This window comes from Choristoneura fumiferana, chromosome 27 (genome assembly GCF_025370935.1).
Source record: "Choristoneura fumiferana chromosome 27, NRCan_CFum_1, whole genome shotgun sequence".
Classification (NCBI taxonomy): domain Eukaryota; kingdom Metazoa; phylum Arthropoda; class Insecta; order Lepidoptera; family Tortricidae; genus Choristoneura; species Choristoneura fumiferana.
This window is the reverse complement of record NC_133498.1, coordinates 7,272,147-7,297,329: the sequence shown is the minus strand read 5'-3', so window position 1 is coordinate 7,297,329 and position 25,183 is coordinate 7,272,147. Positions and strand designations below refer to the sequence as shown.

General features: G+C 37.1%; 1 protein-coding gene and 1 long non-coding RNA gene across 2 annotated transcripts in view; one reads left to right on the top strand and one right to left on the bottom strand.

Moving 5' to 3' along the window:
• The window catches only part of E(Pc) (Enhancer of Polycomb), a gene marked incomplete at its 3' end in the record, with an annotated part of 112,174 nt that overhangs the window by 25,437 nt on the left and 61,554 nt on the right, over window positions 1-25,183 (top strand). The window lies entirely within an intron of this gene.
• LOC141443311 (uncharacterized) lies at window positions 14,825-16,417 on the bottom strand. The gene is made up of 3 exons (XR_012453012.1): window positions 16,171-16,417; window positions 15,198-15,385; window positions 14,825-14,910 (listed from the first exon to the last, which is right to left on the bottom strand). It is a non-coding gene; the product is annotated as an uncharacterized lncRNA (long non-coding RNA).

Genomic DNA, 25,183 nt, shown 5'->3' with positions numbered 1-25,183 from the left:
AGGAAAAACAGTAAATACTACAAAAATTAACAGCTTAAGGTTTTTATATAATGTAATTCCCCCTCTGTGTACCTATACCTACATGAAAATAAATATTTTATTGAAATATACGTACAAAGTAAGAAGCCGGATAGTCGGCGCTTTTTGCCGACTATTCGCCGACTAGTCGCCGACTACGAAAGTGGCCGGATAGTCGGCTTTCCCGACTAGTCGGCGACTAGTCGGCACATCTCTAATAGGTATTAATAGGAAAATGTAATAAAATAAGGCGTCGTTATATTTCTGTATAGATTCAAACAATTTGTGTAGGTTATTATGGCGTAAATGGATCCGGAACGGTTTCCATTAAATATAAAGGTTTTGAATTCGTCACTTGTCTTAATAGACGTCTCTGCAAGCGGCAGTAAGTAATTTACTTAGCAGAGGAAATCTGCAGAAAACTTCGAGTTATTTCAGGCTTCCAGTAATATTTTCTTTTCAGATATGCCAGCAATAATTCACTGAATCCTCAAATAACTCTTACATCGTTGCCAACAGACAATTAATAAGAGGAATAATAATGCTATCGTTTGTACAGTCAAGTGAAAAGATATCGTAACGGTCTAAGTTACAAAAATATGTATACACGACTTTACTTAACATTAAGGTCGTGTATGCATATTTTTGTAACTTTGGCGTGTCGATATCTTTGCAGTTGACTGTAGGTACTTCACTCTAGAAGCTATTTCTTGTCGTGTATTCGTAATCTACACTTCTTTTGTTTACATAGATTTTATAAAATCATGTTACTCTCCAGTGCGTGGGGGATGCAATCCTTTTTGAAGTACAATTTGGACCATAACCTATTTTTGAGCAAGAATTCGTCACAGAATGAGCCGAGACAATGAATAAAGGTTTTTCAGCCATATTATAGACGCCTCGTGCTTTTGTATATTATAAAAAAAGTTTTTTTTTTTCGCTATGAGTTCTTTGGCAGATGTATGAAATATCAATATGACATCATTAGTACAAAGTTTCCACCCTCGTACGCGATTTAGTTTCTTTGATGATCTTTGATATGATGATGAGAAACCGGGTTCGTTTAGTGGGCCCAGCTAATATTTTCTGATTTTTTCAATGCATCCTTGTTACGGTATGTTTAAGAACATTTTTTTTTATAATAGGTATACAAAAGACAACGGTATTAGGCCTTGGGTTACTATGCCTATCTCATTGCAAGCAATGGTAATCCTGAGATAATGCATTATGCACACTCCGTTTCACAATAGGTTGCCATTATCTTTGTTTTCGTACTGACTCTAGCTTTAAGGTCGTCCGCTTATCTGTTGTGTTCGTTTTGTCTACTAAAGTAATTACCGTGTTCGTACAGTGAATGGACAGAAAAATGGCTGTACTAGTTACGTTTCGTCCTCGATCATATTCTGAGCTCCGGTTTCGAAGGGCCATGAATGAAAAGTTGAGCTGAGCTGGCGCCTCGTGGATTAAGACCGATGTTTATGCAATTGATGTGCATAGCAGTTAGATTGTATAGTCGTCCTAATTTCCTTACCACCCTAAGGTTCTATGTGTTATTCGTATTCGTGTGGCTTTAAAATTTAAAGATCATTTTGACTTTGGCAGGTTTGGAAAAAAATCATGATTTTTTGAAAAAATCGTATAAATCGCGATTTATTGATAAAATCCTAATAAAATCCGTTTTTTTTTTTATTTTTTCACTTGTCATAGTTTTCACAAAAGTTTTGTGTAAAACGGAACGCGCTTTGAGAAAAAGGGAATTCCCCGCGCGGTGTTTAGTAAACGGCGCGCGGGAAATTCCCCTAAAATATCTCATCATCCAAACAAGCTTTCGATCGTTCCGTTCAGTTTCAGTTTTCATTGAACTTGTTCTTGTCATTGTTGTTGCTGTTGGAAAACTGTTTTTTTTTTGTTTAAGTTCTATAATAATGAATAACGATGACAATTACATTGATTGATTTTTAACCAACATTTATGACAATAAAGAGAATTGATTAAATCATTGATTTTTATTGAAAAAATCATTTGATTTAAATCGTGATTCAAATCATGACAATTCAATCTTTGGTACCCTAAAAACCCGGCTTTGTCGGCTTGATGTTGATAGACCTAATAACAACTTTCTAGCATTATCAGTCTTAAAATTAAACCGCGGACGGACATGACGGAACTAGGGTCCCTTTCCCTTGCAGGACTACGAAACCCTAAGAATTAAAGGTAGAACACATACTTCGTGGACTATACATATATTATAATAGTAACAAATACATTCGTTTTTAGCGAGAATATATTCTTGCTGGGCAACCCGAGAGTAAAAGAAACGCGAGATTGGCATGTCTTCGGATGCAACACGTCGCAGTTAGTGTACACAAGATTTGCCATTCTTTTCATCACAGACGTCACATAATAAATTAGAAAATCCAATGGGAATTAAGATATTACGACACCATGTCATTGTATACTGTATTACTGTAAATTGTTCCACGATATTTATTTAGGCGTCTTCAAATTCTTTCAAAATATTTTAGCAGGTTATATGTAGTATTGCGTTAGTTTGACTGAACACCTATATTATCTGTGCTATAGGGTCGGACAAGGAAGAAACCGATGTTGACCAACAAAAGATTGACCCAAGCACCCCGCAGAGTCTAACGGGAGCATGCATGCTCCTCTCAAAAAGCGCATGGCTGAAGCAGGACTCTGTGGGCAGATAAGAAACCCCTCCAAACCTCTCCTCTCCCTAATAAGCTCCAGGGAGTCGGGGACAAGCATCCGGGTTTTTTATATAGCCGGTGAGAGTCCGGCAATCTCTTGGCCCTCCCTTCCCAGTCCCAGATTTTTACCGACTGAATGCCGCCATCACCTATAAAGCACCTCATACAAATATAGAAACTAAAATCAAGTAAATAAAAGCAAGGATTTAGTGTATTTGGCCCTTAAGGTGACTCAACCCAAAAAAAGAACACCTACGCGGTACACTTCGAACATCGATCAATGTATGTCGACCATAGTAAAAAAATCGTTATAACATTTACGGAGGTGGGAAATCAAACTAAGTCCATAAAGTGCTGAAATATTTCAAAATACAGAACACCTTTTAGATAAACGGAGACTTCGAAATACAAGCTAAATTTAATAAAATCACTTATTATAAACTTAGCTTAAATCGATCATATTTATATAAAACCGATCATGAAAAATCTAAGTCCGCTCCGCACTTAGCTATACAGTTCATCAAAGGCAAAAACTACGCTAGGCAACGTAACAAAATAATTTGCATTTACCTACAGCGAAGGCGGTCGAGATAAATTTTCCAGCAAAAGCATGCAGTTTGATCAGGATGGACTCCTTTGATGACGCTTGCGTGCTTGCATTTCCCGGTACCTCTTTCTGTTGGAAAACAAATTGATTTTAATAGAAGATATAGTTGCTTTTCACGAGCACGAACTATGTCTTTCAAACCTATAAATTGCGACCGGATCCTCTTTTGAGGGTCACAGTAAGTTCAAAATACGCTCATGATTTCTAGTATGTGCTTATTAAATACTTGTATTAACGACGCTCCATGAAAAAATGTAAAAACATTAGGTCATTCGACAAACAACAAAGTGAGCAATCGCGACCAAACATTCTTACTACCCAGCACTGCACGCAGAAACAATAATCAGGTATATTCTGTGTACCAGAGAACCTGACGTTATAGAAAATGGAAGTCAGCAAGCAGTACAGTCGAGTTCATAAACTTGTGAGGAAAAATTTGATTACAAATATCTGAACACGCTTCTATGCCGTTAACAATAGAGTCGTGTGCAGATATTTTTGATTCAATTTTTGGTCACAAGTTTATGAACTCTGTACAAGAGAATATCAGTAGGTACCTCAGTGGGCTTGTTCTGTTACTGTTACACGAACACGAGCGAGGTGTTGGACAGCAGCTTCGCATAAACGTGAGGGAGGTTAGCAGATATTTTTCACACGATTGTGTGGTCGACCAAAAAATTGATTTACTATTCTAAGGTACTGTCAGACATCATCATCATATCAGCCGTAGGACGTCTACTCTTGGACATAGGCCTCCCCCATAAACCTCCAGTTGCTTCGGTTGGAAGCGGTCTGTATCCACCGTGAATCTATGCCATTACTACGACTAAAAGCATTAAAGATTATTATCGCTTAACGTCAATGCGGCAATGAGCCGCATTGTTTTTTTATGTAGTTACTGACAAAAAACGGTAAAAAACTTTGCTGACTATTATTCATCTCGCAACAAAACACAATATAAGCTAAAGATATGCAATTTTAGCCGCGAGAATTTCTTTGTAACACATCTAAATTCCATACTTTGACTGATCGTGATCGCGATTATAATTCTCAATATTTCTGGCGGGAAGCCAATATTTCTTTATAACTATAGGCACGGCCATCACAGAAGCCCTACGCTAAATACGGGGTCATCGACCTCGATAACACCTTTCTGTAGTTCGTAGTAATTAGTTATTGACATAGATCTTGTAATGTTCCTCTTAGACTCGGGCCACGCGAGTGATACGAAGAAAATGCCAGTAATTATTTTCTGGACTGTGGTGGGATGTATGGATGTGGTAGGTTATTATTTATTCCCCTAGACTAGACCCCGTCACTAGCAAAAGTTACATCGACTCGCCGCATCGCTTTAGGACCAATTTTTCAATTACCAGATAAGTTCTTATACCAAAGATAGATTCTAATATTTTGTGGGATTAGGCTATATCGGAATTGCAAAATCGCCTTAAAATGCTTTTCAACATTCAGATATATTTGTGTTAAACAAGATTTATGTAACATACGCAGTTAGAATTTTTTGAATGGTTCTGAAACTAACCTCCTACGTACAAATAAACCAACAAAATTTACCTATTTTATTTATTACGTTAGTTCAGTTCAGATTGATTCGACATATTTGTAGTACAAGTTACTAGACGTTCAAACTAACTTACCTGAAATTAAATTTCATCTTAATTATCTTGCACACACATTGCTGACGAGATTTACCATTTACAAGGCAGTGTATTAAGTTGCTCCATATAGCTACTACTACTACCTTGTTAAGAAAATAAATCTCTTGACAAGATCTCTGCAGGGCTACTACGAACGAAACTCGAAGTTCGTGTCGTGCGGTCCCTCTGACACTTATACTATATACTATTTAATACGAGAGCGAGAGGGACGGTACGATACGAACTTCGAGTTTCGTAGTAGCCCTGCATATCATCATCATATCATAGGACGTCCACTGTTGAACGTAGGCCTCCTCCATAGACCTCCAGTTGCTTTGGTTGCAAGCGGCCTACATCCACCGTGAGCCTGCTACTTTACAGACAAGATTGGAATAAAATCAAACCTTCCCACTTATTAAATGACTACCTTCGCCCTTAATCTATTAATAATTTATCGCAAGCTTACACTTTCTAGAACCTTTCCCATATATCCTTTGTCATTGTCTAGTTTTCAATTAGAACTTCGTTCCGGTTACAAAACGATTTATAAAGTGTCAGACTTAAGCTTTCAAGCGACTAAGGCCACGCCAGGCACACCCTAGGTCTACTAATGCCATTAGTGGGTGTACGGAACACGTCGAATGCCCTAAAAAAGGTTAGATCGCTACAAACGTTGAATAAAATTATAGGAACTGACTCATATTCTGACCTCAGAGGGATTCGACGATGCAGGATGTGTTGGTTTGTTACAAGATTTTTAACATAGATGGGTGGGCCTGTTTATAAGAATGGCAAAAGGGATGTTTGTATTTAATTCGACTTACAAAATTAGTTTTTTCTCCAAGCTTTCTGCGGATTATGTAATTTGTTTTGACAGTGAGGTCATTCGAGGTTCGTATCAATAAAGAAAAGTATAAGATTTTACTTCTTATGTTTGAAGCAAATAAACTAGTGACCGGACCCGGTTACGTGCGAATGCAACTTTGTAATTTAGTTTCAAAAGAATAAGAACAGTCTTCAATCAAAGGAAAGTCGTTAATTCACAAAGTTTACCTCAATTTCCCCAAAATTACACCCGCACGAAGCCAGGGCATGTAGAATAAATAAAATCTAAATTAAAAGTAAAAAGCTAATTTGGATTGTTTATATGTCACCTCCTTTGACTTCCCTATAGAATAGATATGCTCAGGTAATTCTAATTATATGACTATGTTATTTTCAATCGTATGAAGCAGTGAAATGGGTCGTTTATTAACCTAACAAGGTCTTTTAGATAGAAGCCACTCAAGTTATAAATTGAGTGCTGATGAATAAACATTAACGAATGAATGATTGGATCCATTCGTCTGACTTGTATTGTTCGATTGGGAAATGAAGGTTTATTTGATATGTACGATAAATAAATATTGAGATGAGGACAAAGGCACAACTCGGAGTAGGAACTGTTCTGTAAATAGAGCCCAACAACTGGTTAAGTAGCGTTTCCACCAGACGCGTGCGAGGAATGTGTTTTTCATGAACCAATAGAAACGCTTCATTTACCTATCCTCGTTCAGCTCAGTTCTAGCGGAAACAGCTGAGCGGAGCTAGTATAGGTAAATAAAGCGTTTCTATTGGTTCATGAAAAACACATTCCGCGCAACACATCCACTCACATCGCTGGTGGAAACACAGCTTAAAGGTGTACGGGTATATAACAGATACATATGTGAATCTAGCTTAAGATTTGCCCCCATTACTGTAGTCGATGCGTGGAAATTCGCAAAAGTCGTCCTTATCCCTTGTCTACACTAACTAAAGAAGAACTAAAACTGTCCGAAACTCAAGTCTTTCTACAGGTGCAGTGCAATGTTTGGGCTGGGCGTTTGATAGTCAGGCAAACCTATTTTTCGGTATTAAGATTGGCAGTGAGCCTGCTTTATACTTTACGCCTTGTAACCACGCTGTAAAAACTCACAATGGAATACGTAGCTTTTTACATGCGTTTTGCGGGCAAACGAAACGAATCTTTTAAAAAAAAATACATTGTGATGTTTTGTATGGTGATATTTCGTATCAATTTTAACTCAAGGGATATAATGTCTATTACATTTTGAGACTCTGGCCCTTGTGATTTAGGTTGTGCGTTGTCTGTCTGTCATTAACGTTACTGTTTTATAGGTATAAGATTATTATTAGATATTAGCGTTGTTAAAAAAGGCTACACGTTTAACACCTTTTTATTAGCTTTAACTGTAACAATGTAAACAAATCTTGTAAGTAGGTTTGTAACTTTACACACATACAGAGGCTACCTCGATTGAAAGCTGAACTTTCCCACTGCGAACGTGGCATCAAGTGCTTGCATTTACGGAACGTAAACGTAACCGTCGTTTTGAACAATTGGAACGGTTCCAAAAACGTTATTACGAATATGAAGAGATGAAAACGGGCTGGGGGGCTACTACGAAATTCGAAGTTCGTATCGTGCGGTCTCTCTCATTCAAGTATTAAATAATATAAGCGTCAGCGGGACGGCAAGATACGAACTTCGATTTTCGCTGCTTTCGGCTGTTCACATCGGATTCAATACCGAACACTTTCGAAATTATAAAAAAAAATGTTGTCATTACATTAGGTATTCGTACCAAATTTTAAGTCATCTGGTTACTAGAAGTGGATGATATTTTATTTGCAAGGTTTGACTTTATCAAACAAGCAAAAACTTGTAAGAAGTCGATTTTCACGTTATTGCTATTTTAAAGAAACCTCGTCTCAATAAACCATTATTGTATACTCATTAAGGAAGTCACTGGGGTTCTTATTGCGAAAAGGTTGTGCTTTGTGAGCTAAAAAAATTGTCTGCACTAACAATTCGCAACTACACTCTACACTCAATCGCCTGCGAATCCGTAGAAACCTATACTTATAGGCTGTGGCATTTTTTCACATAGTAACTATTCTAAATATAATGCTATTAGATATTCTGCAGTTATGGTAAATTATTGTATACTCCTACCCTATGTACACGGTAGGCTAAAATATGACTCAAGACCTGTCATTATGTATTTTGCCAGTTTACGAAGCGACGTCAGTAACGTGTTAGTATTTGTGTTAAAAAACGCTTAAATTGTTAAGATGAAGATAATATAAAACAAAATGACTTTCAAGGTCCTGAATAAATAACTTTAGATCCGTTACTTATTTTTTGTCCTTTAAAACAAGGTTTATAACGTATAACGATCGCCGGGGATAGTGCAAATCTGGGTACAACACAATGACACTTTATTGTACACCAGAAATAGTAAGCGATACAGAAAACAGGTACACAGAGAGAAAAATACAAGGTAAGCAATAGGCGGCGTTAACAGCGATCTCTTCCAGGCAACCTTTCAACAGAAAGAAGGAAGGACTAGCTTACAGCAGGTGGTGCATCAACATTGGATATCTAGATAGCTTTGGATGATTCCGCGTACCTAACTGGCAATTTTAGCACCAATATTTTACATAATATTTTTACATAAAATTCTTTGAAATAAAGCAAACATGAAGTTAAAACCAGCCCATGTAATTACATAGTGCAGGCAGATACACGGGTTTACGTATGGTAGATAAGTGATTTTGCACTAAACCCATCGCGATGTAATTTTCACCCCACCGTAGAATGTATTCACGATAAAATGTCGTAGGTACCCAATTAATTACTTCGTCAGTCAATGTAATGTCATACTCATAATGTCATTTTTACTCAATTGGTGCTATATTAAAAATCTCGTGCTAACAGGTACTTCGACAAAACGTTCAAATATTTTAAGTACCTAAACTAAGAACGAACCGTAATATTGGCTGCCACTTGAATTCCCATGGAGTGACGTCACGAAGCCATAATAGTAGCATTTAGCGAATGCTGATCCTATTGTCAGTGATTGCGTCATTGTTCGTTGCCACTCGTGCAGAATCGCTTCTGTAAGTGATATGTTAAACGTTAGTGTCTTTGGCACCTGATATTGTTTAGGTGCAGTCGAAGAAACTGTTTCAGTAACTTTTCGCTGCATTATGTCATGCAGACATACCATAACTGCCAAAGAAACGTGAAGTCGAATGCGAAAAGGTTTTACTTTGGTACGTCATTCAGGTTTCTTGATTGTACCTACAGTCTGAAAGGCAATCATAGGTAATCTTTCTACTGGCTTATCAGAAAAGGATGCCTGGAGACAGTTTAGATCTGCAAGGAAAATCGTGCATGTAGCATTACTTATACATTGCTGCGCACTATTGACCACTTCAAACTCGTTCCCTCTACGACTTCGCAATGTAAATACAACTTGCACCACTTTTTTTGCCAGTCTAAACTGGGCTTTACAAACCATGGGTAACAAATCACGAGAGTTCGATAGCTTATCAATACGAAAATAAGGCAATGTGCGACAAGCGAGAATAGCAACCCTGATAGATGTTCTGCCAACTGCTTCGGACCTTGGACACTGCGTCGTGGGTAGTTGATGTGTCAATTGAAGAATTGATAGCGCCTAGCTGGCCTTTGAACTCAATGACCTCAAAACACCGCCGGCTGTGTGTTAATCACTTAGCTACTCGGTTAAAGAATTCATTGCCTGTGTATCAGTGACCTTTATTTGTTAACTATGTCACTAACAGTTGCCATAAGATTAAAAGTGCATACCAAACATTTGCGATGCTTTAATATGAGTTCATCTTACATACTTTAGGGGGTATGGTAACAATTAGTGATCTAGTGTATGGTGTAGCCCTGCTACTACAGTAATGGATCCCACAGCTAGACTTGGTGATACAATGTCCGTACAATTAATTATTTAGACGGGTTAGTGACCTATGAAATTGTTTCTACATATCTCGTTTGCTTTTTGTCAAATAATGTCTGACGAGGATTGCATTCTCCTATGTATTAAGATGATCCTAAAGTTTCGAAATATAAGGCTATACACACTGAATAAACAATAAACAAACAATCACATGGACACATTTTCATAGACTTCAGTGTTTAGACATTGTGGTAACAGGCGGTAACGTTTGCAGCGCATTAATTACGTAGTTATACTAAACGTCTAGTTAGGGTCTCAAAACAACAATATAGGTACGATCTTGAAAGGTATGACGCGTCTGAACTCGGATTGCAATAACAGCAGGCACTTGTGGTCCACTGCATTGTCGCGTTAGAATCCATAGAAACCAGTAGCAGTTGAAGGATGCCCTTTTTAACTGCACTCGACTGTAACGTCTGTATCCATAGAAACCAGTAGTGTCGCTTCGGTTGTTAGCTGTCGACTTGCCTGCGGTTGCGGTCTGAGACTTGGGTCTGATGTCCTCGGACTATGTGAACTCTTACAACCCTGCATTGTAGCCATTCGCGGTAAAGGAGCGAACTGTCGTATTATATTTTAAAGGACTTTTTTTTAGTGTCAGGTTTACAGCAGCGGCCAAGGCTATCAGACAAGTTCTTTAGCGTCACCCATCGTCCATCGTCATTGCATTCACTATAGAGATAGAAAGAGTTGTAGCAACGTACTCCCAATTACTATCACTCCAAAGACTTTCGTTTGCGTTCGCTGCCTGCATTGAATTCACCGTCTCTTTCTACTCCAGTCTTATGCCTTGTGGAAGAAGAAAGTGGTGAAAACGATCGTGATTCCAAGTGCGTTATACAATAAGGCTTAAAAGGTCTTTCCTATCATCAGTATGTTATAATACTGGAGCGCAATACCGCTTAGGAGCATAGTTTATTCGGGGTCAAAACGGGGTAATAGACTTCTGGAGACTGGAAATAATAAAAATAATGCTGTAGGTGTCCATGGGCGGCGGTGATCAGATCACTTACCATCAGGTGACCTGCCTGCTCGTTTGCCAGCTGTTTGATAAAAAAATCGCGAAAGTTAATACAAGATTGTTCATAGGTTATATGAATAAGATCCCTTTAAGGGATTAGTTCGCCATTGTATGTACATCTGTTTCTCTTGTTATCTGTTTAGTTCATGTATTATAATGTGTATATACGATAAAGAGTTACAGATAACAATACATACACCTTCGGTTCGGTGTGGTTATACTATGACTGTGACCGTTTAAGGTTAAATAATAAAACTTTTTATCAGGTAAGATAGGGGTCAATATCAGGCCAGTTTTATGTAAAAGAAAACTTAAATACATTATAAAATAGTAACGTGAATATCGCATCGATAAGAATACCCTAACTATACGTTGTGTCAATCCAATTTATAGAAAGGGTAAACAAAGACGCCATCATAACCCGACTACAGACATTCATTGATGTGAAACCTAGAACCTATTGCAAAATAATTAATCTGTTCAGTAAATCGATTAATTTAGTAATTGAACAAATCAAAGTATTTTTGTCCATTTTATTATTTACAATACTTGATTTAATTCCTAAGACTGTTAATTTTTAAAATGTCAAATTTTCCACCATCTCTACGCTAGTCGTATGCTACTACAGATTATACACGAGTTTAATTCAAGAAATAACGTCCAGATTTTGACGAAGATTTTTCAAATGAAATTAAATGTTGAAATCAAGTGAATTTTGGTGAAAAAACTGATTAGACGTCTAGTTAAAAGACACGAATTATAAATAAATGTGTTCGATGCAGTGGGTGCTTATACAAGAACTTTGATGAAATCGGTTTGTTCACTTTCCATAAATTGGATTGACATAACGTATACCGTAACTTATTTTCCATCTTTTCCCTTGACGATTCTAATAAATAAGTACTAAAACCAGAACTGACCAAGAATACGTTCGGCGTTTTTTTTTTTCTGTTTTGCTCCGACTCGTAGTCTCAGGAGACGCTTGACCTCTGCGTCGCGGCTTATCTAAAAATAAACGAGATGTTTAAACCGTTAAGCTTGTTTGACTGAAAGCAAATTTTAAACTGAAATTGTATTTAAGTAAAATAAATAAACGTAAATAGGGAAGAAGTCGTTCAGTGAAAAGGCTGGAAAGTACAGGTGTAGTGAATAATGTTTTGGTATCGTATTTTGTCGGAAAAGTTCGAATTTATGTTGCTTTCTGAACTAGCTTACTGAAGTTTAATGAAGCTAGTTGAGAAAATAAGATAAATAGGAAAATAAATTACCTATTTAACTAAAACCTAACCTAACTAATTAACTTAAATGGTTATAAATTCTTGATATTGCTGTGATGTACTGTAAATTCACCACCTGGCTAAAATTTACTCCTTACTTCTCCATCCATTCCATTGTAAAGGTTGCCTGGAAAAGATCGCTCTGAAGCGATAAGGCCGCGTATTACTTACCTCAGAAGGTCTCTGTGTATATACCTGTGTTTTCTATATTGCTTGTTATGTGTGCAATAAAGAGTTAATGTATTGTTGAATTTATCCGGCAAAATACGATGGAAAAACATTATTTACTAAATCTATAATGACTGTGTGGTCTAAGCGCATAACATGGTTCATAGTGCATCAGAGGCGTGGCGTCGTAACAAATCGATTCCCACCGGAATACCTAATTTTTTACATGACATCTCTAATTCGAAGTATGACAAAGCCTGTGATCCTGCTCCAATTATGCGGTGTCGCAACCGAGGATGTCTCACGTTTCTCAAACTCTGGGATGCCTAACGAAAATGTTCGCTCTACAGTACGTACTGAGAGCACTGCAGATGTATCTTCATGTGGTAGTTCGCCGAACGTATGTTCCCTCGGTTCTCGAATAGATCTCCTAGCAGAGACGCATACAAGCTTTAACCCACGCAATATAAACAAATAAAAGTTGTATCGTCTAGTGGGCGTGACACGTCGCTGCTATGAACAAATGCTCAACCTTATCCTAAGAAAGGTACATACACTGTAGTTAATCTTAGATACTAAGGTACTACGTACAGTAAGCAGCACCAATATCTAACACAACAAGCGTGCATAAATATGTGATACGACTCTATTTCTAGGGCCGGAAGGACTCCGGACGTGTCAGATATTTTTGCACGCTCCGCTGTGGCAGATATTAATGCTGGTGACTGTACTAAGTGTTAGGCGTGTGTCGGAGTCCAACAGTCTGACACGTGCCTGTATGCGCCCTTCTATGTGATTGAGATGAGAACCAATAACGGCATTACGTTTTAATATAGCTATGTGATGGCTAAACATATTGCTGTACGTGATGTCAACGAGTGGCGACACAACTTCTGGCATAGGGATGGGGCTCTTTTCAACTTCTTTCTAACGGTCTTTACGCTAGTTAACCCATGAAAACCACTTCCCAAAGCAATTAGTAGGTAATTGATATATTGAATAGATGCGTTGTCAATTAAACAGTATTTCTGTGTCGGCCTCAAACCAAATAAAAAATATCTAAATACGAAGTTCTGCGAACGCCAAAGCAAGTCAAGTAAAACTACGCCTTCCTGTGTTGTGTGCATGCAGTTGCAAACAAAATTCGCCAAGCAAACTAGTTGAGCTACGCACACTTGTATGGGGCGTAGCTTTTACCGAACCTTACTTGTTATTCGCCTAATTATGTATTTCACTTTTTGGTCGGCACTGAAACATAATTACTGCACAAACCTGCGAAGCAATTCAATGGTGTGTGTGTGAAGCTCCCAATCTGCACTGGGCCTGCTTGGGAACGACGACCGAAGCCCTCTTATTCTGAGAGGAGGCCTGTGCCCACCAGGGGGACGAGTATAGGCTGGGATGATGATGACTGCAACATAAAATAAAATTGTAAAATAAATCTAATAAACTTCTCTTCAAGTTCAACCAGTTTATAGCATTGTACCTACTGTGTTTGTACGTTTCGTGCACCCCGTCTGAGCCCATACTACAAGTAATATGTATATAAAGTTCCCATGAGTAGAGTACCTAAGTGCAAGGAATAAACACATTTGCATATGCAAAGTAACTAACAGTGATGAGAAACTGTGAATTTCATGTACTTTATAGTATGTTCTGGGGCGCTCGCTTTGCACAGATAAATTATAACCCAGGGGCTTATATGAAATACAGTTATTTTAAAACAAAATTAATGTTTTCGCGTATAAATACATAAGTATGATTAAAAGGGGGTTATGTATGGGAATCCCTCCTTTTCTACTAGTACTACCTCCGGCCGGAACCTATATTTATTTTTAGATAAAAGCGGAATCCAAAAGCTGTAAGCTTAACCCGTATTGCTTAGAAAAAAAAACATTTATTAAGAATTGCTTTTCAGTATTGCTTCAGTTCTTTATAAGAAGAAGTTCTGTATATCTGTAGGAAAATCATGATTTTTAGCTTTTGATGAAAAGAACCTGTCACCGGTCACTGGGACACTAAACGATGGGATGGAATTTATACCTTCCTTTAAATAGTAACCTGACTGACTTACTGACAGGCGACGCACAGCTTAAACCGCTGGAGCTAGAGACTTGAAATTTGGTAAACATGTTCCTTGCGGTGCATTATCATACGGCGCATAGCGGGTCATAGTCATACTGAAAACCAGCGCTGCGGCTTGCTGTGGCAATTCGCTGAGTATGGCCCTTTTTACTTCTTTCGGCACAATGTTCCTTTTCTCCTCTTCCTCCCTGTTTAATATATAAGGTTTTCTGGTTTTTTTTTTTAGTTATAATTTATTTGTTTGTTGAGCTGAATTTTGGTAAATAAAATAATTCTTTCTTTCTTCCTTTCATTAAGAGACCCTTCTTATGTTTTTCGAAATTCTCATGGGATATAAAGCCAGCTAATTTTAAATTATCCCACGGGAACAAAGGCGCGAGATGAAGCTAGTGAATGTTAAAACGAAGTGTTTTTTTTTTGGTTGTATAGAAAAACCAAAGTATTTACTTACCAATGAACTAAAAGAATTTCTTGCTCACCAGTTTATGCAAGATATGCGCGTTCATGCAGTTCCTCCAACTGAAACGCAGCCTCCGGTAATAATTGTCCTAAAACAATGTTAAAATATGATTTTACTTTCAACTCCAATAACATTATGAGAACTTCTACTATTATAACGTTAGTTACGTTTCAATAAACTTTTCATTGAAAGGCTAGGATCCAATCAAAAGAGCCAATCTCGAACTACGTATTTTATCGGTAAAACTCGCTTTCGGACACAATTTGATATCTACGTCAGGGGGAAAAAAATAAATGTTTTCCATTTAAATAGAGTTTATTAAACGCACTCAAAAGCTTTTGCGGTTGCTATTCTACATTTTAATAAAATTCTTACCTCTTTGTTTTCGGTATCCATTGTGTTTTTAGTAGGAATTCGCTTCACATTTAGTGGTAAGTTTAATTTGTGTTGCTATATATTTTTTCTTCATCTCGTAGCGTAGATGTTTTGTCACGGTTCCAAATTGCATCTTGATACACATTGCTGACTCCCCGTGGCAGCTGTAGAGCAGAATCCCCACAACCCTAAAGAATAAATGTAAAATGTAGTATTTAGACATATACTTTGGGATATAGCCCGTGATTGCCTGTTGTTATCCACATATTTCGACGCAGTTATATATGCATCATGTCATGATCTTGATCATGAGTGATCACAGGTAGACTGAAGAAAGGTAAGTCACGTCGAGATTAAAAGTAATCACGGTTTACATCCAGTAGCAGATATCCTTATTATTATTATTAACTGTGAACCGTTCAAAACTGTCATTTTTTTTATTAACAAGTGTCCCGGCTTCGCACAGCTGTATCTAAAAATTGTTATTATAAAAACTGTTCTAGGTCCTCCTCAGGGCCTCAAACTATCTCCATACCAAATATCTCAGTCAGATATGCGGTTCAAGCGTGAAGAGATAACAGACAGACAGCATTATAACATCTCGCATTTATAACATCAGTATGGATGTACGTAGAATGATTTCCCACGATTTTATTTCATATGCGAAGCGCGTCTCTGTAACCTATATCTGTCTAATTCTGGCTATCCATAATTAAATGGAAGCCACATACGAGAATCACGAAAATTCTATACAGGTATATAGCTTGAAATTGCACATCGGAGCTCCCTGACGCCTCGTATATGCAAAACACTACTGCGTAGTCGTGAAACGTTATTTGTGGGGCTTAGCAGACTACAGAATCCGTATAAAGCCAGTAAAATAGTTCTCTAACCGTCCTCCATTGAACTCGGAAGCTTCTACTCACAACCCGATTTCGGACAGTATACGGCTTTGTAAAAACTTATTTCCTACCTCAAACTTTCCCTGGAAAGATGGAATTGGGCAAACGTCGGGAATATCCAATATTTATTAGCTATTTGGTTAAAAAACGAGCCGGCATTCCCAAATCGGTTGCTGGGAGTTCCGCTCCGCCTGCGTCGCTGCTCGGACGTCGAACCAATTACTCCCCGCTGTCAGGCCTTATTATTTTTTCAATATTTCTCCGCAGCACAGCCGTTTCCATCGATCTGCCTCAAGTTTTCCACATTCCAAGCAACTACCTTGTCTAGGCACATGTTTTGACGTCCCCGACCCATTTGACGTTTGACGCCCGGTCGGTGCATTATGGTTTGCAAATTCTATTTTTAACTTTTTTTTCTCGATGCAATTTGAAGGCGGTTTACATTGATTTTTAACCAGCCAGCGTCTTAAAGGTGAAACGTTGAGGTTTAACGCTCTCGGGAATTTTCTTAAGACGGTGTTTAACTTTATAGAATAAACATTTCAACGATAGTGTATCTTAATTCGTTTGTGATAAGAAGCAATGTCGTGTACCAGTACGTGCGGTGTTAAAATGATAACAACTCGTGATTCACGAATGCACGACTGGTGTTTTTAAAAGGAATTCTTCCTTTTATTTTTGCTGAGTTATAGTTTTAGTATTTGCTAGTGCACTGAATTCGGTATTCGGGGTACTTGGCACTCGATAGCCATTTTAAAACTTTTCCGTAATGGAATGTCATACAATTTTCCACATAAATTTTATTTAAGTGTTTTATAAGGATAAAATTGATATCAACTGTTGTATAATATTCAATAGCTGCGAAATAAACACTCAAAGCTTACTTACCTAGCTTTACAAAGTAATTTATGGTCTCGAATCTGTTTCAAAGTTATAACATAGCTGTCTTACTAATAGCAATGAAAGCGCGTATTTCTACATAAAAGCTATTTATCGGCGTAATACCGGGTTTACGATGAACGCCGCAGGAGAAATGTATCGCTGAAGCGATTTTGTTGGTCTTGTACAGTTAACCGATACCGAAATGCAGTAAAGAATTCGCACAATGTCTCACGATGATTCATGATCATTTTTATCCACGTCTACTAATAGAAACTAACTTAAAATTTGGGATTAGGTAAAATTATTCTTCAATTACCAAGTTTGTAGTAACTTCGTATAAGTTTGTAGAGTTTAAAACATCAAAGACTAATTTTACTTACAAGTAAATTTTTTTTTCTTCTTTTTGCTATTTTTTCTGATGCAAGCTCTGACATACACATGATAAAAGTACTTGGTTGATTTGATTATACAGATTTGTAGTTTGGGTGACAATGCAAGTATACAGTAAAAAAAAGGTATAGTCAGCAAAAATTCTTGTATTATTTTTTTTTACAAAAACTTATCAATCGATCGAATTATAAATACATGGTTTACAATACGATGGTATTATATGAATTTCACATTAATTTTCCAAGAAAAATCCGACGTATAAACGAATTGCTAATGAATAAAATGTAACTGCGACCCCACATTGAACTCTTACTCACCCTTACACCGCAGAAGTATGAGTTTCGTCGATATAATAATTATGTCAAACGATACTATTTGATACGAGATTATGCCAAAAAAGGTAGAACCGTCAACGAAAGTAGTTGAACAGTAGGTACCTACTCTATTGTATGGATGAATTGCACTGACAAAAACATGATGTGATGACGTTTATGATTATTTTCCATGATCCTCTTCTCTTCATTGTTTACCCTTTGTTGTTTTATTTGTCTAGTCATATAACTATACAGCCTATCTAGACACAGCGTTAGGTTGCTTTGTCGGAAATGTCAAGGTTGGTAATTGATTATTTTCCTTTAAAATCCGGGTTCGTGAGTTTTTATATCTGATCGACGAAGCTGGCACAAGTGGCTGCTTCGCTTTGTTTTTTGTGTTTTTCTTTTATTAAGTATAGTCACCAGCACCAATATCTGACACAACAAGCGTGCATAAATATCTGATACGACTCTATTTCTAGGGTAGGAAGGACGTGTCAGATATTTTTGCACGCTCCGCTGTGGCAGATATTAATGCTGGTGACTGTACATACTAGCTTTCACCCGAGGCGTCGTTCGCGTGAAACATTACACCTGGCAGTTTAATTGAAATTCCCGAACAAATATTTTGGCAAATCTTAAAACGGCACTTCAACATTTGATAGCAGCTGAATAGTATCCCCCAACATAATTACAAAATGTCTCCAAATTCTTCCGGAATTTTCCATAATGTGGTTGGATCCGTTTGACGCTGTAAATGTTTATCGGGGCTTTTTAATTGTGATTAAAAAATGTTTCCATACATTGATCTATGTTCAAAGTGTAGGTAACGCGTGACTATACTTCAAGTAAAAAAATCCTTTGAAAAACATGTACTTACAGGGGTGTCCAGTCTAACTAATCCAATAACCTCCTGAAATATTCCGAGAGAATTTCAAGATACCTTGTATACTATCCTTCTACAGTCTAATCTAAACTTTAGACTCTAAAGCAAAACCAACTAGACGAGATATAGGGCAGAAGTACCGGATTTGGCCACCTTAAGCCCGTTTTTGGCCAGTTGACATTTGCAGTCATATATAAAAAGTTATAGTATTAAAATAATATGTTTAGTGAGTTTTCAAAAGTTTATACTAAAACCAATAAAGTTTAAAATGATTTATTACTAAAAAAATATTTCAAACGTATATTTAAACAATAAATGGCCATAAACGGTACAGTGGCCACAAACGGTACTTCTGCCCAACTTCATCTATTTCTGATACGTCATTATTACTATTTCGCTCCTTTTCTGTCTCGTGTCATAATTTATCTCGTCTCGTTGGCTTTGCTTTAGTTACATATATCATTGAACGATTTCTTTCTGCCCCTTTCATTTTTTCGCAGTTGTATGAAATCGAGGTCGAGACAATACGATCAAACATAATTAATTCTTTCATTTCAAACCAATGCCTCTACTGCTGCTTCAAAAGCATATTGCAGAAACTGCGCAAACGACGACATCGACCGGTCGTTAGAATTTATTGTTGCAAATGAATTTTATACGACCGCCTGGTGCCACTTAGGATAAGGCGCAGTATGTCATAATCTTTTGTATATGTTGTATGCTGGCAAGTGTACAATAATAGCTACTTTACAAACAAATCGAGTTTTGTATAAACTCGTGATTTCAGTACATACATTATTTTGTTACAATTTGCCAGTTTTTAACCAATTAACAGTCTCGTCACGTATTGATTTGATTAAAAATCGGTCAAGTGCGAGGCAGACTCGCACACAGAGTTCCGCATTACCACCGTTCAATTGATGTTGTTGAGATCAGGCAAAAAAAATCAAAAAAAGTTTTTGTATAGGGTTGGGTCCCCCATCAATTTTATTACAATCGATCGTTAACTGTGTCTGTGAACATTTCTAGTGTGTTTACGGTTCAAAAGATAGGTAAAGCTATGTAACAGACGAACGGACGGAATCCTAAAAGTGACATTCCGGCCACCTTGAACAAATTGAATTACGCATTGCACATTATTTTCGAATGTTACGAAACTCATGTACGAGTACATGTCAACTAATTAAGTCCATGATCAACATAATTCGATATCGTTGAATAGCCCTAATTTGTATGGCGACTGCTGACTTCAATGACGTGTGGATGTGGGAATTCGCGATACAGCAGTTTATTATTTGTTACTTTGAGTTTGTTGTTCACAGCGGCCGAAACGCGCACGTGATTCTGATTTTGAAATCATATTACTCGCTCTATCTTCAGCTCTAAGTAATTTTGTCAACTAGTCATGCTGCCCAAGGGCTATAATGTTTTTTTTTTTTAATTTGTGGCACCACATAGTTCCTTGCACGGTGCTGGTTCAAATTCTTTCAAAAAGAGAGGTTTTTTTTATTCGACTGGATGGCAAACGAGTTTACTCCCACTTTGTAATTATTTCGAGTGAGGTGATTGATTTTATGGTCGATCTCCAGTTTACTCGCTTATCGCTCAATTTCAAAGTCAAAGTCAAAATATCTTTATTCAATTTAGGCCATAACAAGCACTTATGAATGTCAATAAAATCAACCTCCGGTTCGGAAAAACCTCTGTTGAGAAGAATCCGATAAGAGACTCAACGAGGTATACCTTTTTTTAAACATTTACAATATTATTAAATGATATCTATACATTACAATGCACAATGCTTTAACATAATCCTACAAGTGTAACCTACAGCAGGAGAGAAGCACAGTGACAAAATGAAGCCCGGCCTCTCGTGCTTAGAAATATTATATTTTCCTGCGGAGGTATGATAAATAATGCATCAAATGTATAGCGAGTCGCTAAGTAGTAAACCCACGTCTCACTTTTCGGCATGTTTCTCAAGTGTCACATTGTTGTCCGGTGTAAAAAATAGACCCAGGGTATACCTAATCGTTTGTCACGTCAGCTAGACGTCTTGAAGGGCATGTCATTGAAAAAAGATAGCATCAAATCGAGCAATTAATCCTCGCAAGCCACATATAATTAATTTTTATATATATTACAAAGGCCCAAAGTTACCAGATATCTCTTCACGCAATTGTTTATAATAAGCCAAAATCACATGATTCTGGCTGCGATAGATATGTATGTATACATTGGCCATATCGGTATCCTTCTCGTTTACTTTAGTATAGTACGTAAGACGCAGTATCATACTGACTGACATCTGACTGATGATTGACGTTTCGTCATATAATTAACCGAAGACTGAGAATATGGAGGACAGAACTGAATAATGTTGTATGTATAACAAACAGGATAAAGATTATTCCAATATATATTTTCCTTATACTTTTCCTGTAACGGTATGGTGCTAGGTTTGATTCCGTACGGGACATGATAACTATGGTAGTCGCTGACGTATGTGTACATTTTGATTAAATATGTCGTATTTGTTAAGCCAGGTCATCAGGCCACCTTCTGGGAGGCCTATCTACTCACGCTGCATCCTCTAGTCATTGTCGAGTGACAACTGGATAGCCCAGTTAGCTTGAGGCCCCGGGTTCGATCCCCATTCGGGGCAGATATTTGTATGAAAAAAACAAACACACTGACTTACAAACAAACTTTTATAATATTAGGGGGATAATTTATATCGACGTCTTACGGCTGTATGCATGATTAGAAACTGGCATGGCAACCCGAAAGGAAATCTGCAAATATTGTAACCTTTAAACACCGTGTTTTTTAAACGCGCCGTCGATTTGACAGTGCGTTTTTTTTTACTTATATATGTTTTATACTTGTAGAGCAGCATAAACTCGCGTGCGTATCGCGTTTGTATCAATATAAAACGAAGTGTCCAACGGCCCTTAATAGACAGCAGGAATTAAGTAAAATGTCCCTAATTATGTGTTCTCTTTTAGGATAACATATTAAATTTCAGCCGTACGCGCGTATTTTATAGTTTTTATGCTCGCCATAAAACAATTTACCATACCTATTTATTGCTCCGTTTATCTTCAATATGTACCAAGTGCTAACCTTAACGTAACTGATAAGTGATTCGTCATATATTTCTTACGACCAGTTTATGTCCTGACTTGTTTTGATACTAAAAAATGTGATAGTACGAGTATACCTACCTAGTTTTGTGATTGTCCCAAGAATCATTAGAATTCCCATCAATAATGCAACTTAGGTCTATAACGGCGACCGTTTACAAAATGTATGTAGGTAGGCAGGTAGATAATAAACTTAAAACGCAGTAACGTGTTCGTATCAGTAGCGTGGCGCTGTAAATTCGATTCCCAGCGGTTATGTATATCTTTTTACGTGACGTCGTCAGCATAACAAGTACATACCTGCAACAAAACTTGTAACGCCAACTGGCAGTAACTCGCATGTTTACATACCTAACTCATACTCCCATTCCGGGGCAGGGGCATACATAATCTCACTCCCGGATTGCTTTAAAAAGGTCTTACTGTTTAACTTACTGGTCTGGAAAGATACGCTGAAATTCTAAATTAAAAAAAAAATACTTCAGTTCGTAATCAATTCTGTGTACACACGCGATAGAAGCTTAAGTTTTTTATGTATAGCAGTTTATGGTTAGCACATTTTATATTTCATCCACTGCAAAAATATATATAAATATAAACATGTCCTTAAAGCTTTTATAAATCACCATTTAACTTCCTGGAAGTAGAGCTTTAACTAGAGTCTCGACAGGAACGCACGCGGTTCTCGCAGGAATATTAAATTTTTCCGTTTTTAGGGTTTCGGAGCCAAAATGGCAAAAACGGGGAAACCCTTATAGTTTCGCCATGTCTGTCTGTCTGTCTGTCCGTCCGCAGCTTTGCTCAGGGACTATCAATGCTAGAAAGCTGTAATTTTGCACGGATATATATAAACTATGCCGACAATATGGTACAATAAAAAAATAAAAAAAAATTTTTTTAGGGTACCTCCCATAGACGTAAAGTGGGGTGTTTTTTTTCTCATCCAATCCTATAGTGTAGGGTATCGTTGAATAGGTTTTTCGATTCAGTGATATGTTTGCGAAATATTCAACTTTGAAGTCCCCCCCCTCTCTAAAATCTAAACCGGTGGGTGAAAAAAATTGAAAAAAATCAGGATGGTAGTAAGTATATCAAACTTACAAGGAAAACTGTAACGGCTAAGTTGGCTTGAGAATTATTAGTAGCCTAAGGTATAAAATATACCTAAACTTGGAAGATTCCGTATAAAATACGAAATCTTTAAAAAAATATTACTTAATTTTTTCGTAATGGCTACGGAACCCTATTTTGGGTGAGTCCGACAAACTCTTGGCGGGTTTTCCTGGTTAAAATGAAATCCATTTGGGCAGGAATGTTTTTGTAATTCTGTTACCATTTGTGATCAAAGATATAATAAAATTAATTAAATTGCGACATTTTATGACCTCGGATAGCTTAGCAATTTTAGCCTTTTAGTGGTCATCATTCGTGGAAACTAGTCTGCGTCCCACGGGAACTTGGTACTTCCCAGTACCTATTCAATTTAGCCTATATTAATCTGGGATATACCTAGTATTTCTTCCAAGTGTTTAGAATTTTTATAATTGGTTTATTAGTTCCAGAGATTAAACTTATATACAAACAAAGTTTATTATTTATCAAATCGCACATAGGCCTTGGGGGCCAGAGGCAAAACAGCTCTTCCGCCAGCTATCTTCTCGGCTGGTAGATACCTCAAGGGATCGGCGGGCCGGTGCTTACCTTGAACAACGCATCAGCCTAGCTATCCAGAGAGGTAATGCTGCCAGCCTCCTAGGAACGGCCCCCCAAAGCAGCACCCTTGAAGACATTTTCTATTTAGTATAAGTTTTGTAAATAGATAGTAGTGTATTTTTTAAAATTTTGTATATGTGTTATAACTCTGTGCTTTTCTGTTAATAAATCGCACATTAAGATTGAAAGGACATCAACTCAAAATAATAGCATATTAATTTAGGTCTTTCGGAAATTAGATTTAGGTCTAAATAATAATGGTTTTTAATTTTGTTTTGATACCGCTTTTGATCTGGGTGTGCGAAATTATTTCTTGAATACCAATTTTTATTTTTTCGTACGTTAGACTGGTCCTATTTTGAAGCAAAAGAGGCTACTGAATAAATAAATAAATAAAATGAAACCTTTCTATGTTAACACATGCATTCGAGCAAATGTGTGTTTGAGTGGCGATTAGCTTCGAATTTCAAGTAGCAGACATGAGCTCTTGGCTGTTAAATCATTTCCAAATATTCCAGCGTGACGAAACGATTACCTCATCGTCTTCGTGGTATGAAATGTATTATAATCAATGCATCCATGGTGTTTCCACTGTTTTATACAATTTACGTTTAGGTATAGCTAGTGCCACCAGAGTTGTGGTCACAGGTACGATTTTGATATTAACTCATTCATTTCATTCATTCTCTTTTTTTAGCAATCAGTTCTTTTTATAGCTGTGTGTGTAATCATTCACTTCAACTCTCGTGGTTCTACCTAGGTATATGTAACATTAAGGGGGGGGGGACGGTATACCTATTACCTCTGTCAGGTCGAGCGCAAGGCTAGTTGCCGTCTCATTCTTTTCTAGAAGCATTTTGACAAATTTTCTCGACCAAAAACTAGTTATAGGTAAAAAACTTAAGATAAGCGGTTGTATGTAGCAGTGCACACAATTGATATGGGACTTAAGTCATTTTTCGAATATGGAACGTCGACTTGTCTATATGGACACGTTACTACTACATACAACAGGTCATCTTCTTGAGTTTTTTACCTATACTTTGCTTCTCCACTCCGCTACTACAACCTCCCTTTAGTAATGTTTTACTAGATTTATATAGGTAGAGTCATTCACGATGACGCGTGCCGTGGTTCTTATTAGAATGTCATTAATGTCTAATTTTGACAAAATCACGCGTCTTCGTAGATGGCACTAGGTATAACATTGTGATGAAGCATACGACAATATTGCCTGCTAGCTAAGAACATTGTACTTACCTAAAAATATTACATATTTACATACAATACTAAGCTATGGAAATAACATTATGGACATGATATTCACAAAAATAAAACTAGTAATTAAAGCTAGCAGTAGTGTTTATTTAATCATTAATGAAAACTAAGGATACATAAATATAGTAATAAAGCTTAACTTTACGCAAGTTAAGGAGAAAATCAGTAGAAGGTTATACAAAAGACTGGAAGCCGTTACTACATATACGAGAATTAATAATTTCAACTTGAGTTTGATCTCTACCTGTTCCTGAGTAAATAGTGGTGACAGACGATCCTGTAAGGGATCCGTTGTTGTTCTGTTTACAAAAAAAGATTAGGAAAATGAAATACTCCCACTGAAGAATTATAATTCGCACACTGCTTAGCAATCTGGCATAGCTTCAGTGGTTGCGTTGCTTTATAATTAATTTATTGTGACATTCCACAAAATGTGCACTTCCAAATTGTGGCTAGAAGTGCTGATGCTAATAAA